This window comes from Petaurus breviceps, unplaced genomic scaffold (genome assembly GCF_028583685.1).
Source record: "Petaurus breviceps papuanus isolate PSGF00001 unplaced genomic scaffold, PetGlider_PUasm1.0 214, whole genome shotgun sequence".
In the NCBI taxonomy this organism is placed as follows: domain Eukaryota; kingdom Metazoa; phylum Chordata; class Mammalia; order Diprotodontia; family Petauridae; genus Petaurus; species Petaurus breviceps.
Window position 1 is genome coordinate 2,513,003 of NW_027185863.1, and position 15,852 is coordinate 2,528,854.

Genomic DNA, 15,852 nt, shown 5'->3' on the forward strand with positions numbered 1-15,852 from the left:
AGGAAGAGGAGAAGGAGGAGGAGGAGAAGGAGGAGGAGAAGGAAGAGGAGAAGGAGGAGAAGAAGAGGAGGAGGGGGAGAAGACAATGATGATGATGACTCTCTTAGGTCAGATTTAAAATTTTGAAGACACTGAAAAATAATTCAATATGAAAAATGACTTCACAGAATAACTTGTAGTCTATCAATAACCTTTAGTTTTCTGGGAGAATACTTAAGTGTGAACCTTGAGCCTTGATTTAATAAGCATCTTTTTTTCCTTCTTTCCTTTAATTGACAAACATTCTAATTAAATTGAATCTTTGATACTTATGCTCAGGAGGCTTAGTTTGTCAAATTGCACTTCTGTCTCCTTTTAGACTTTAGGACACTAAGGCATTAATTTTTCTAGATTCACAATGGAACAAATTCTGGGAGTGTGTATGATCTGTGCCTGCTGACACAAGTCCTTCTTAATTCACTCCATTGATTAGATTGAAAGAAAAGTTTCTTTGGCTTATGTGGAGGGAATTATTATTTGGTAACACAATTTTCAAATTTAGCATAATGCATTTTTAAAGTGCTGTGTAAATGAGATCCCATTATATCACACTTCATAATCAGATACTCTATCTTCCAGAAGAAAATAAATTTTTTTCAATAAATCTTCACCCTTGCTAGGGGTAAATATTTTTTCTTTCATTTAACGAATAGTGAATATTGGGGGGGGGGGGAAGAGAGATTGCCAGTAAGTGGAGGGAAAATTTAAGTTTATTTTGGTTTCCAGTTCCTTAATATATTAACATACAAACCTTGCAAAGAAATTAAGCTAACCTAATTTTTATAGTCAAAGGCTCATCAATAATCCTTAGACAACACAAGATAAGTCACTGGAGTCTCTGAAATGCTCCCTCTGCAATAAATAAATGGCAAATTGCATGAGGGAAGAAATGTACTAGTAAATATTGCATCTATTTTCAAGTCTAGAAATATGTTTACATAAACACAGGAACAAAAAAACTTTTTTACAGTACTGATTTTAAAACAACTAAGTCAGGTCATATATGAAAGATCTTTTTATATAGCACTCATAGAAAATTTTAAAACTTCTTAGATCCTTCAAATTGTTGGATTCATTTGTCACTTAGAACAGATAACTTTTGGAGTGTAGAGAAGTTCAAATAAAATGCCATTTTTTGTTTACCCAGCACAAATCTGTGTCTGTATTTTATTGGAATGATGTACTTTTCCAATAAGACTCCAGGGCATTCATTTTAGCTACAGTTCCCCAGTCTGCACAACCCCCCATCCTCCTCCTCCACTATCACCACCCCCCCACACACACACACATACACACATGAACACACACCACCCATTCTCAATGTCCAGTGTTTCAAGATACTGTTTAAAAAGCAGCTGGTGCATTTTACATATTTTCATTTTAAATAAATCACTTAAATATAGGCATATACGCTTCAATTTTATGATTTCATTTTTCTATATCATTAGATTTTTGAATGTGTTTTAGTACATATACAGGCCCATGAAAGTATTAGTGTGTCAGTTCATTTCATCTCATTAATCAGCTACTTTAAAATGTTTTCCTTGCAGTGCAATGGAAAATAAAACTAATGTTCTTTTTTATTACTTCCAGAATTGAATTCATACTCCAAGATAGCTATATTTCATTTACACAAAATAACAAAAAAAAATTTAGATCTCTGACTTTAATTTTATATGAAATTGGTCTGCTAGATAAAAATGTTTGCATTTTCAATTTGCAGTCTGAAGGGTGCACCCTTTTTCTTCATGTGAAATAAAATAAATTGTCTAAGTTCTCAGCTGTTTTAAATAGAGTTCTTTTCAAATATTAATATTGGGCATATATTCACTTTTTCCCATGATGTATCCCAGGTTGGCACTTCTTCCTGCTTCCAAGGCACAATGACGTTTGTATTTTTATCCAGAAGAACATTCTTTCTATTGGTTCTATTTGTAGCATCATGTGAGCTCAAGCAAATTTGAAGTGTTACATTTTATAAGCCAGGGATTTTTGGAAGGTTGTTGATATTTGATAAAGATCCACTCATTAGTGCTGTTATATAACCTTATTTCCTGAAGTCTTTCTCTTGTAAATCTGATTGTTTGCCTGAGAAGTTTAAGAAGATATAAATGAATAGATACATGTGAATGTCTATCCACTTCTGTGTATGATGTACTATAGATATTTGTGTTATGATTTATACTCAGCCATATGCCTATGTATATATATATCACACATACAAATGTGTATACTCTACTAGTAAATTATATAACTAAGGGGATGGATTGTTTGTTGTGCTCTGTTTTGTTATGATTTTTTTGGCAAGGAATGTAGTGCAAAATGTTAGTTAACTGCCTATAGCTTTTCTTCTTTACAAGGCTGAAAATTCCATTTGCAATCCCAAATTTAAGCATTTTCAGGTAGCTTCATTCATTATCCTTTGCCAGTTTTATGTGCCAACAGATGTTTTAAGTATTTTTTTTTAATTTTACTACATTTCAGAACTTTCTGCTCTGAAAGTCTACAAGTAAATGGACTAAGTATCAGTATAAATATGGAGTGAACTTTGGTTTTTAAAAGTTCATCTTTTAATACACCAATGTATGTCATTATTCCTAATAAAAACTTTTCTTAATATTAAAACTTAGCTGTCTATGAAACTACTTCTGAAGGGAGTCAAAACTCTGTAAAGATGCAACTAATTTCTAATAAATAATCAGCAAAGCAATATGAGATTGCTTTATATATATTGCAATATATATTGCTTAATATAGTTACCAAAAAAGAAATTTTGAACAGAAATTAGGAATAATAGTGAAGTCATCTATTAACCCAAAAAAGGAGTAAAAATATACAGATAAGTCCACATCCAAGGCCCTGAAAATCATTAATTTCAAAGATTAGATCAATTAAGGAAGTAACTGCAAGATTTAATAAAGGTCCTTATTAAGAAAACCATGAATAAAATTTCATCAAAAATACATTTTGGCAATGGGGTTAATCTCTTGGGTAAAATAGAAGGAGGTGTTAACCATTCTCTTAAATCTGTCTACAATGCTTTCCCTTGAGAGCTGAACAAACTTGAAAGCTTTAGAGTTTTAAGGCCAAAAGCGATTTAATTTGGTTCGAGTCTGGAGAGTTTCTTCTCCCAGCTTGGGTTTTTCTCTTTCCTACCACCAGGTTGGCTGACAGCCCCTGTTTTGCATGAAATCCTGGAGTTCACCCGATTTGGGACAAGGAGAAAGTTTAGACTCTAACGGCAAGTATATAGTTTACATCTAGAAAATTAGGTAGCCAATAAGATGGACAGGAGCTAAGGAAACTGACCACAAATGAGAATCAGAAACGGGTCAGAAAAGCAAGAAGCACCAAAATAATTTACAGGGTCCTCCTGAGTCTCCCACATCCACAAAGCACAAACAAAAGCAAAAACCCAGAGAAATCACACAACCCAGTCCTCTACAGGTTTAACATGATTTGGGGACTGGGGGATGGGGGAGATGAGGTGCAGGTATAGTCTTAATTATCCAATTGTTTATGGGAAATGTTATTAGCCTAGAATATTTTCCTATATTTATTTCAGCCATACAAATGCGCAAAATAAAAAGGCGCGTTCTAAGCATCAAATCAACAGGGGAGGGGTATTAACTACAGTAGAGGTGGGGGGGGGAGGCAGGCAGTGAGAGAGAGAGAAGCAGAAATAGAGACAGAGAGCAGGTGCAAATTTTAGATGTAAGTCTACAAAGGTTAAATTTACATCACAAGCAGCATTAATAGGGATACTCTTCCCTCGCCCGCTATGGCAAGAACATATAACCGAGGCGCGAGCGTGCGCGATGGCGCGCGCGCGCACACACACACACACACACACACACACACACACACACACACACACACGACTCGTTTCTGCTAAGGTGAAGGAAGAAACGAATGGAAACGCGGTCCCTCTTCTCTGGCCAGCCATCCCGCAGGCTGCAAGCAGGGACTCTCGTTAGACGGCAGGGAGCTCTCCTTACTCAGCCCGGCTCCAGGCTTGGCCCCTGTGGAAGGAAATAGGCAGCTACCTGGGGGTCAGCTCTAGTCGGTCTTTAAGGCCCGCGGCGGAGGCAGCTGCGGCAGCTGCACAGGCGGCGGGCGTGGCGAAAGCGAGGAAGCGCTAAGACGGCCCGAGAGCAGCAGCAGCAGCAGCAGCAGCAGCAGCAGCCGCGGTGGCAGGGGCAGCGACAGCAGAGACAGCAGGCGGCAGGCAGGCAGTCCCCTGGATGCTAAATGCGGGCAGCACTATCCTGCCAGAGCCGAGACGAGGGAGGGCTAGAGCAGCAAACATTGGTTGGGGGGGAGGGGGTTGGGGGGAGTCGTAGTCGTGGTGGGGAGGGCTGGTTGACTCCTTCTCCCTTCTCACTCCTTTTACTCTATCCCGTGCATCGTCCTCAGTCCTCATCCCCCATAGCATTCTCCCTCCCCACCCCACCCCCCTTTTTTTCCCCCTTCCCTTCTCACGGCTCCTAGAAGCTCCCGTTTGGAAATGGAGACAAGCAACTCTCATCAGGACTCATCAGCATCCCACAGTCCTGAGGAGATGAACTAAGGCGGGGGGAGGGGGGGGGAAGGTGAAGAATGGGCGGGTGGTGTCTGTGTATGTGGGGGGGTGTGTATGTGTGGGGCTGCGGGAGAGGACGGACTGATCTGAAAATTAATGTAGCCCAAACTGCAGGCTACCACTGGAGGATGCACCCTTCAGAGAAATGTTCTCTCTCGCACACGCACACATGCATGCATCTCATGCATATACACAAGCATGCACAAAACATCCCCAGATGGATTCTTCCTCCTGCAGCTAGTCTGTGTCCTTTCCTCATCAAGGACAGGGAGGAAGAGGATGTAGGGATGTAGATCTCTGGATGGCTGTCCGTGCACAAACAAGCCTGTATTGCTAGGAGCTGAGTGTACACCCGTGTGCAAAAGCGCTGGAGTGTTAAGGGCTGTTGTGATTGCGTGTGTTGTGTGTGCGCGCCAGGGCATGAGACTACCGGAGCCGAGGGAATGGAAACAGGCAGAAAAATGAAGTAGAAAGATTGGTTTAGGAGAAAAAGAGCGTCCAAAGTTGCTTTTCCAGAACCGCAAATCTTCAAAAAGGGTCAGGCAAAGACGATGAAAGCAATTAAGACGCTTCCGATTTTTTTATTTATTTGCTTTTCTGTCATCCTAATTTACCTGGTATCTGTGTGTGTGTGTGTGTGTGTGATTAAATTTGTTACCTAATAGGGGGTTGTGGCGGCTGCATCATTGCAATGTATACTTATCCCGTTTTAGGTCTCTCGAACATGAAATCAGGATTGAATTTGGGGTTTTGCCGGTTGGTTAGTTTGGTTTTGCTTTGCTTAATCATTAGTAGGTGGTTTGGGAGCTGGGGGGGGGGGGGGGGGGGGGGGGAGAAGAGACTCCTCCCTATCTTTCGATCAGTGTAGGACTGCAGCTCTTTGAGAAGTTTCTAACATCCTTGGAAGAGGGGTGAACTTCCAGCCCTTCATTTCTAGGAGTGCTCTCCGCCCTTAAGTGGTAGATAGATGGATTTGAAAGGAGTACTGTCACTTTCACTGTAAACTGTCTTTCCTTTAGAGAGGAAGTAGTGAATATAGGGGAGTGGAATGACCGGAGGTTGCAAGCTACTGTCCTTCCTTGAACTCACTCAACTGACTCTCCTGGATGGGATGGTGGCTGAGCGCTTGACTGGAGTTATTTGTAAATAATAGTGACCGAACTGCACCCTGTTTATATGGGCAAGCAAATTAATAAGGAGGTGGGGATAAGGGAGAATATATATCCACTACTTCTATTCTCCTTACTCCCCATTTTTCTTCCCACCCTGCTACCTCTCACCCTCCACACACACATACACACACTCGCATGTATGTGTGTGCATAGATATGTGTATATATATACATATATGAACTTTCAACTTCCCTGTGAGCTCTTAAACACTTGACTGATGTAGTTCTCACACGATGTATGAAGGCTGTGGATTAACAAAGTTCACTTTCCCAAATAGAATACAGAGGTTGAGAATTTGGCACTGGGGACCCTCTGAAATAACTGGTATCCAAATACTTGAAAGAGAAAAATGGACGACCTAAAAATTAGTCCTTACTTCTTGATCGAGTATAAACCCAACAGAATCCTTAGTGGTACAAATGTTCTTGTCCTTCTTGGAGGTTTAGGGGGAGTTTGTGCGAATGCAGTCTACTTTGGCACACCATCCACACTCATATATACGATTATACAAAATATACAATATACCACATAGGTGTGGAATTTAAAAAAAAAACCCACACTGTATAAATTTGAGGTTTTTATCGGGCAGAGCAGATTACTTAAAGCGTTCAATTTCTCAGCGATCCAATTTTATTAGGATTTACTATCATTTGTGCTCTGCATCTCTGGGGAAATAATGCTTTGATTAATGTAATCCTGGGCTGGGATCCGCCACTTGCCCTTCTCCCGAGAGAAGGGCCCTGTTTGACAAACAAAAACAGAGCAGTAACTATTGCAATCTGCACTCACCTTTAGTAAGAAAGGGGAAAGGGCGGGGAGAGGGGGAGGGAGTTGGGGGGACACTTATTCTCACACAGCTCAAATACAATATAGAGCAATGATTTTCACACAATGTGGATTCTCCTTTATATACAATGCCTCTGGTTTGGTGGGGGCAGTCAAAAGCTTACATCCAGTTCAGTGGATACCATTCTGTTACCCACTGAGAAGGAAAGCCTCTCTGGGAATGTGTGCGTGCGCGCGTGCGTCCCTGTGGGTTCTCAGGATTTCTACTTCTTTTGTTTCCCACCACAGGCCTTTGCTGCAGATGCTTTGCGCTAGCCCTTAGTTCAATCGCGGGGAGCCTGGGGTCTGAGGAGCAGCAGCAGCCCCAGCGGCAGCAGCAGTAGCAGTCATGGTATTGAGCAAGGGTCTCAGTGCCCCCACCCCCTGAAGCCAATACACCTCCTTAGAAAGTGCCACTGGGGAAAGCAAATCCACCAGCCAGAGGCGGGGATGCAGCCGGGACAGGCAAACCAGGAACGACACAAACTAAAAAGGGGATCAGATTCAACTGTGTGTTTGTTTCAAAAAAATCAAAACACTCAAGGACAGTAAAATGAGCTTTCCTTTTTTCTGCCCTGGGAAGAGCATGATGCTACTCCATTTCACACCCCCTTCTTTACTCCTTCCTTTCCCCCTCCTCAAAGAAAGAATAACTCAATTAGAAAAGAAATAAAGAAATAAAATCACAGCTACGGATATGACCAAGTATATTCTCTCCTTTCTCTCCTCGTCCTTCCTCCCATGCACACCGCACACACATACTTCCCTCTTCTACTAAAGCCTAGGAGAACAAGGTGGGGGCATCTTAGGCTGCTGTGATGGTGGTTTACTATTTGCCTTACTTCGCTGTAACAAAGCAAGTCTCAGTAGCATTGTGCCTGAAGAGGAGATCCTGTGACAAAGGAGCGCCCTGGCAGCGGTTTTGCCATCTTATTCAAAGTATGGACTAATAAATCCAGGGAAGAAGGGCTTTTCAGCCCTGAAGATGCGATTTGCACTGGGTTTTTCAATAAGATGCCAGCATCTCGCTCATGTTTACCCAATGACCCTATTACAGTGAGTCAGCGTTCTCGTCTCTCTCTCTCTCTCTCTCTCTCTCTCTCTCTCTCTCTCTCTCTCTCTCTCCCCCACTCCCCCCCCACATACCCTTCACTGTATTTCTAGTTATCTCTCACACCTTCGCCCTTCTTATCGATAACTCTTACTCTTTTCCCTATTTTTTTGTCTAAAAAAACAGCATTAAGTACATTTCTGTCTGACACCACGGCCAAAAACGTTATTAAATCTTTCGAAAGACAAGGAAGGAAGGAAGGAAGGAAGGAAGGAAGGAAGGAAGGAAGGAAGGAAGGAAGGAAGGAAGGAAGAGAGGGAGGAAGGAAATCAAAATCATGCATCGTGTTTCTGAAAGAAATTAAATTTATCTTTTTTCTTAATCTACTGGAGTCTGGCACGAGGGTGCGAATTCATAGGAAAGTGACATTTGAAACATTAAAGTCATACGTTTTGGTCAGGGTGTAAGGGAGGGGCCAGGAACCTCTTCTTCACAAATTAAATATTTCTGTAAAAAATCCAAATTTCACCTTCTTATTTGAACCTTAATCTCTGGCTGGAGAAGTAGCCTCCATAAGTTAAATCTTCTTTTAAAATTCTGATTATTTTTATAGTTGTTACTATCCTAAGTGAAACCTTAAAACTTGTTTGTTTTGCGATGTTAATCAAACAATAAAGAGGCCCCAGTCCAAGTCTCTTGCGTAGCAGCAGCCATTTCATTTGCACCGGTAAAAGCTTTCTGCACCCCGAGAGCATATCGAATCAGGGTGGGAAGTGCATCAAATGCTCCTATAAAGTCCAGGACTTTTCTCTTCCAGTCCTATCATACAACCAGGATTTTTTTTAAGAAGTTGGAGAATTTATTTTAAAGGTAACAATGAAAGAAATTATGTGAGCACCTGCAACTTTACACTACAGGAGTCACACCAGAGTTTACTTAATCTCCTGGGAAATGGCCGTTTAATCTTAGCTACTTAAGTCCCTTTATCAGACAATTGGATACTGAAATTATGCTGCAAAACTGTAGTAAAGGATGGAATGCTGTAGAGGACCAAATATCAATAAATACATTTAAAAATTTAAGATTAGAAAAGAGAAAAACAAGAATTTACACTGCCATGCAAATATATGCCATGTTGTATATTGTAAGGTGGAGAATAGGTAAAGATGGAAGGGGTGGGAAATAGAGGGGGCTGGGGTTCAAGGAGAGGAGAGGACAGTAAAATGGTAAGTCCTGCATTCACTTTAAAAAAAAAAAAAAGAATAGACAGCATGTGCATATTTGTGTGAAATGCCAAAAAGAGCAGCCTTAAACCTGACCTAATGCAATCTGCACCCAGCTCCTCAGACAATAGACAAGTTCAAATGTCAAGAAATCTAATAATAAAAAACAGAACTGCCAAACTGCACGAACTGTTTTCTGGTGTACCACAATTACTCACTCCCTTATCCACTGAGAGACTGCTGGGCACCAACATAGAAGAGGAAAGCCATTCCACTTACAGAAAGATCTTTTGTTGTTGTTAGTTAGTTGTTAGGGAGGGTGGGGTAAAGGGAGTTAAATTCTATTAGGATGAGGAACTCAGAAAATCACCTCTACTCAAGGCTGAGTCAATGCTCCCCAGTTTTAAAAGTGACCGATCCTGTAATTCTTTTATTGACATTATATCTTATCTAAGTATCATTATGAATCAAAATAATAAAATATGTTCCAATCAAAGAGCTCTATTAAAAGTTATGAATCTTTGTGAATGAAAGTTTGGGGAGGAAAATCAGCACCCCTCCCCTAATGTGCCCAATTGTGTCAACACTATTACTCCTATATACAATAACTTCAATTATTTTGTCAGGTACACAGACCCAAAGAGAGTGGAAAGACTGTGGTGGTGGTTTTTTTAAGCATACTTTAGTCTTCCAAGACAACTTAATGCAAAATGTCCATACCTAAATTCCAGAATCTGAAATACCTTGTCAGGTTAAAAGCAGCCCCAACAATATTGAGACTGAAAACATTACTTGGTGGCAAGGTATCATATCTTTATATTTATAACTGAGTCTATAAATCAATCCAAGATACCTGAGAACTTTCTGGAATATTAGGTCAACTCTATCAATGGGGGCCTAAGTTCTATGGGTTTCTCCATTTGAAAACTTCAAAAACATTTAACACATGGACCCATCCCATATAAGCCTCCAGATTGACAAGGGTGAATTTTCACGGAAATGTTCCCATTTTAAAAGCCCTCCCGATCCCCATGCACAGAGTACCCTGTCTGGATCGTGAGTGTGCTTAACGTTTTAATTTGTAAATGCTAATCAGGCAATTGCTGTTCACTGTTGCAATAGTGTCTCGGCACCTTATCATTCTCAAATGGAAGCAAATGAATAAATATCCACTTTGCATTGGGGGCAGGTACTACATTAACTGCGTCTTCCCTCCCCCCTTCCCACTACCACCACTTGGCAGAGATGATTTGCCAATCTCCAATAATTTAAAATCTGTGGCTTTACCCAGCACTTTTCCTTTTAATTCATACATGGCTAGATTGGGCCATCCCCAAATAATTACAGTATTTCAAAGCAGTCTGCATAAAATAGCACCCTCAATTTAACTTGTTGCTTCTTGAGGAACTCTTATTTTCTTTTTATTTTTAACTTTAAAAAAAAAACAAAGGTAGTGATAGTAAAGTGAAGTTTTTAAACAGAGGTTTCTTTCTATTTTTAAGTATACTTGGCAAAAGAAAATAGTGTTACATGCATCAAAGAAATAACCAAGTCACCCCAAAACATATATGTGAGTATCTGGATAAGTGTATGAGTGTATATATGAATACAGTATAAAATTAAAATAATAAACCAAATATCATAAACAAGTTACTGTGTAAAAATAAATGCTTTAAACATGCACCATACCACAACAACTTTGTGAACATATTCCCAAATACCTGGCTTTAAAAAAAAAAAAGTTTTTCCTATATAAAAATATCCAATACTGCTGAAAATGTATTTAATCATGTTAAACACTCTGTTCCTAGAGTTCTGAGACAAGTCTATAGGTAGTTTAATCCCCATTTTTCCAAAGGCTTTCCGTTTGAAATATTCACATAATCAAAGCAAAAGGAGTATTTGGGGTTCAAATTACATTGAAAATTACTTCAATTCTCTACTTCATTTTTCTCATATAGATGACATCACCCTCCTGACATTTAATGTGGGAGTTTATGAAGGAAAAGGATTAAATGAAAATGCTTTTAGACTCCGTTGCTAGTATTATTTAGGTTATTTCAAACTATCTTGCTTTGGCATGAGACGATGTGGCCCCTTAATGGACCTAGCCTCAGACACAAGGTTTAAAAGTTAATAAAAACTTCTGCTTTGGTCCTGGTTAATTTGGATTTCAACTGGAAAGAATGAGTTATCTTTTCTCACCCTTCCAGAGGCAGATTATAGTTCTACACTTAATGTGTCCGTGTGCTAACAGGGCTCCATGACACATTTACAGGTGTGTTCAACTATTGACCCATGGAAGGAAACTTCTTACTCAGTGTCATACATGGCTTCCTTTCCTAAGTCTTACTCTACATATATCCCTGGGGGAGGGAAGGTGATGTTGAAGAGAAATTAACTCTTTTCTTAGAACAGGTTTAGGTTTCTTTTTCAGCATTTTAGAAAGCTCTTGTTACACTGTGCTACAATAGTCCCACAATAAAGTAGTTTTCATTTCAACCCCAAAAGCTATGGAGGGGGACATCTTGTAACCCTTTTTAAAGTTTTCCCCAAACGTGTTACATAGGACTATGTGATAAATAAGTCCTGTATACCCAATCCAAAAATAGGAAGGTCAATGATATATAATTCTATTTCAATGAAAAGCTATTCGAGAAGACAGTTGGTTTTAAATTTTAAAATTCTGAAGTTTATTATAAAACATTGTCAGTACCAAAGTTTATAACAGCAATTAGATATTAAATGAAGTAAAAAAAAAAAATTTTTTTTTTTTGGCTCTATCTCCAGTCCGTGCTTCCTGAGCTCTCTATCTGGTAAAAGCCCGAACAATTCATCAGGTTATTTCTGCAATAAATTTCTTATCGTGTCCTGGACTGCTCCTTGCTATGGATTTTAAGCTTCAAAAATCTGTAGCTTGGAGGATAGCTTTTAGATAATAGATTAAAGAGTCCCACCAAACTATCCTTGCCTTCAAAGCTAAACCCCGTGCCCTAGCTCTAGACAAACTAGAAAAAAAAAATCCACCTTATTGAGAAAAAGAAATGATTAGCTTTAAAACTGTATTTCTTTCAGGTCTACTTCACAAATATGGTTTGGGGGCCATCTTGCTTCTTGTATAAACACACACATTGTGCAATGTATACAATTCACAATGTGAATATGCATAAAAGTGGCGTTTGGTCTTTCCTCTGGCAAGTTTAGAGGAGCCGACTTGCTGTTGAACTCCCTGCATTTTTCTGAGCTCTGCCTTAGGCGAGTCAGTGCTCCCCCTGCTGGACAAAAGTGCCACATCTGAACACTTCAAAAGTTTATTTTGTTCAGTAAGCCGTGTCATATAAAATTAACGACAACCAATAAAATTAGCTTATATGTTTCAACTGTAAAAGTCCAAAACAAAATAAAGCTAGTTTTAGTGGAGCTAGAAAGCTCTGATTTGGCTTCTTCTCTTTGGCTGAACTAGGGTCCTTTTATCTAAAGCCCAGTGCACAAACATATAGCTTAATGTGACTAGTGTTCCTCCTTTTATTTCTTTCTCTATGGCAACCAATATGTTCTGCTCAGAAATGTTCCCCATCAAGGAAACAAATGATCTTCAGGGAGCAGCTCTATACGGCATCTGTTCCAATGGAGCACACAGAGTTAACCCCAGTCAAAAGAGACGCTGCCGAGCACGTCCACAAGAAAGTGGGAAAACAGCGATTCTTCTCTCCTAAAACTGTACCCTCCAACCCTCTACTTTTACAAGCCATTTTATTGATTTGGACATTGACTGTTTCCCAAGAAGTGACTAATTCTATTAAATTGCAATATGTTTTGTGTCCCAGCGGGCAATGAAATACCACTCCATCCACTTCCCCAACTCGGTCCCCACTCCCATTCCTTAAAACACAACAACACACTGACCCAACAAAGCCTAAAAAAAATTACCTTCTGGCTGTTTTAACTCAGGCCAAGGGTTCACGTGGCATATTTGGCCTACTGATTTCCTTGTATTTTATTTATGGAATTAACTTCACTACACAAGAGTTTCAAGCCATCAGCCTGCACCTCTCAATTAAAAGGAATTGAGGGGTGGGGGAGAAAAAGAAAGAGATACGGGAGGCTATCAAAAATGAAAAACAAAGTGAAATCTAGTTTGTAATTCTGAAGCTCCAATCTCCTTTGAGAATAAAATGAAGGGATGTCCTGGTTAGTTTTGATGGATTATACTCTTTCTGATGGACTTTTACTACAGAGCTGTAGATGTTATGCTTAACTGTCTGTTCCCTAGATACAGTATTAACCTCATGCGTGCACTATAGTGTTCTCCTCCTCTTCCTCTTCCCTGCACCCCCCTTAGCCCTTTCTCTCATGCTATCCCCTCCCCCCACCCTTTTCCACTCCAAGACTTAAGCTGCCTCATTTCACTCCCCATCTCACAGCAGGAGTTCAACTCTCCCCTCCTAGCTTTCTAGCCTGGTCACACTATTGTAGTTTACCACCCCAATGCTGGCTAAAGCTATAATTTCTCCCCCTCCCCATCCACTCCCTCCCAACACACATCCGTAAGAGATTTTTTTTCCCTGAAGAAACATTTGAAAATAAGAAATATTTATAATTTCCCACACACTTTGAGATCTCTACTGTTTTTCTGGGGTCTTTTTAAAAAAGCTACTATAATACATAATGCCCAGAGAAGGAAAGATTGAAGTAAGTCACAGACTTCCTAGCAGAAAAGGGTCTTTTTCTGAGCTTTGGAATGAATCCATCCTTTTTATGTAATATTTCACTAAGGTTGTTTCCTGCACACATACATGCACAGACTAGGCCCACTTGCCTTTCAAGTAACTGCCAAAGTACTCGATCTTCTCCTAAAGCAGTGAAAATAATTTCCAAAGACTTGTAAAGGAAATAAATTAATTAAAATAGAAGAAAATGAAAAACACTTACCTAGCAAACTTCCAGGTTAGAATTTTTAAGTAGCTTTATTTTACGTTTTAATAAGGTGACAGGGAAAAAGAGCATGTTCTGAACTCCAACGAAACCATCCATCCTAAGACTTTCCTTTACACTGACTCCACTAAGCCTAGCTCTCCACTAGTCTATTATTTTCACCAAAATATATGAAAATTTATGCAAATGAAAATCAGCACTAACTGTTCTCCCCTTGTTATATACTTTGGATTTTTTTCCAGACAAAACAATCACACTCCTCAAAGGGAGGGGGTGGGTGGGGTGGGGGGGGGGGTGGGGGGGGGGGGGGGGAGTTAGGAAGTAAGTAAAAAGAAAGGGATAAGAAAGGAAAATTCTAACTTAGTATATTTCTGTTATCTAAATGCACAGCATTTTAGGGTCATCCCCCCCCCCCATACACACACCCTCCTTTATAGAAAAAAGAAAAAGAAAAAAGAAAGAAAAAGAAAGTAGATTTGTTTGCCGAGGCACTATCACGTTTCATCAGGCCACCTGAGACGGCTTTTGAAAGCGTGTACTGTGAAATTCATAGCAGTAATTTAGACAAAATCCTCACTGTATATTAATGAAAGGCGGCCCCATGGCACCGTTCCTATCCTCCCCATTCAGTGTAAACAAAACCACGAGACTCACTCGGTTTTTGAGCCTGATCCAAGCAAAATCGGCTGGAAAGGAAAACATGGGGTTCTGGCACTGACTTATTCAAACGTCTGCACCTGGAGATCTCAGATTTATTCAATGAAATCTGTGTTAGATCTTTCATATAGACATACATACACACACATATAAAAGAAACCTTTGGAGGACGCAAGGGAACAAAAAAAATCGTTATGTTTAGGGTTTAGTTACTATTACCCTTTGGATCTGTATATATCATCGATGGTTTAGCTAAACCTACCTAAAATGGTATCTTTCACCGATCGAGCTGGAGCTGGACTAAATTCTACCGGTCTACAGTTAATCTTTAAATCACGCATATGTTGGTGCACACTGGGTGTTGGGATCTAGCTTGTACTGTAAACTGAGTTCACCTAGCTGCATTCTGCAGTGAAATTATTAACCGGGAGAGAAGGGTACTGTGGTTAACATTTTAATGGGAATACACGTGTGGATTTCCACCTACCTCCATGCAGCACATGCACGCACTCTGCGTATTTGCCTGCAAAGGAACAGATAGGTCTCGAGGAATACATAGTACCTATTAATATGCCTCTATTTTGCATCTAGGGGCACTGTATGCAAGTACGTATACACATTCTATGTTGTGCTGGGTATATAGGATGCACCCCATATATACAATCATTAGCAAAGATGTATGCAGTGAATGTCCGAATTGTGTTATTTCTTTGGAAATCCCCGAGGTGTGTTCAATTTGCCCTTGTTTTGGTTGCCACTTTCTCTTTTTTCTTGGTTCGCTGAGGTTGCCTCTGTGCAGCGTTTCCGCTTGGTCGCATCTCACCCTCTCCTCTTCTCCCTCCTCCCCCACGCACTCCCCCTCCCGTCCCCCTTAACTCTTTCAGCCAGACTAAGAAATAATAAAACATCAGATCCGACCATTCACATCCACTTTACACACCCCCTCCAACTCCAACCACACGTAACATGGGGCGGTATTGGAATATTACTACTGCTTCTAATAACGATAATAACCCTAATAAAAATCTACCCGCCACAAAGTAGAGAGCAGGGCAATTGATTCCTGCTTTTTGGCTCCATTCCTGTTGGATCGGGAATTTCCGAAGGCCATTCGGGTTTGATGCACGTACTACCAGTACCTGGGGGAAGGTTGGGTTGATTTGGTTTTCAAATACATTGTACCGGTCACACAACGAACCCTCAAAGTTGCAAGAGTAGAATAAACACTCGCTCCCATTCCGGAGGAAGGATGCAGGGAGGAACAAGGGGGGGAGGGGGGGAAGGAGATAGAGAGGAGAGATAGAGAAGGGGAGGAGGAGAGGGAAAGAGAGGGGGAATGGAGAAGGGGGGGGGGGGGGGGAGGGGGGG

General features: G+C 40.4%; 2 long non-coding RNA genes across 8 annotated transcripts in view; one reads left to right on the forward strand and one right to left on the reverse strand.

The window, feature by feature from the left end:
• LOC138165702 (uncharacterized) overlaps positions 1–14,504 on the reverse strand; it is a 65,613-nt gene extending 51,109 nt beyond the window's left edge. The window contains exon 1 of one of the 7 annotated variants that reach the window (XR_011169417.1): positions 14,482–14,504. This is a non-coding gene — a long non-coding RNA (uncharacterized lncRNA). The other 6 variants (XR_011169415.1, XR_011169412.1, XR_011169413.1 and 3 more) reach the window with 6 other exon arrangements.
• On the forward strand, positions 4,132–7,319 carry LOC138165704 (uncharacterized). Its single transcript, XR_011169419.1, has 2 exons — positions 4,132–4,267; positions 6,868–7,319. It is a non-coding gene; the product is annotated as an uncharacterized lncRNA (long non-coding RNA).
• Positions 14,505–15,852: the final 1,348 nt, after the last annotated feature.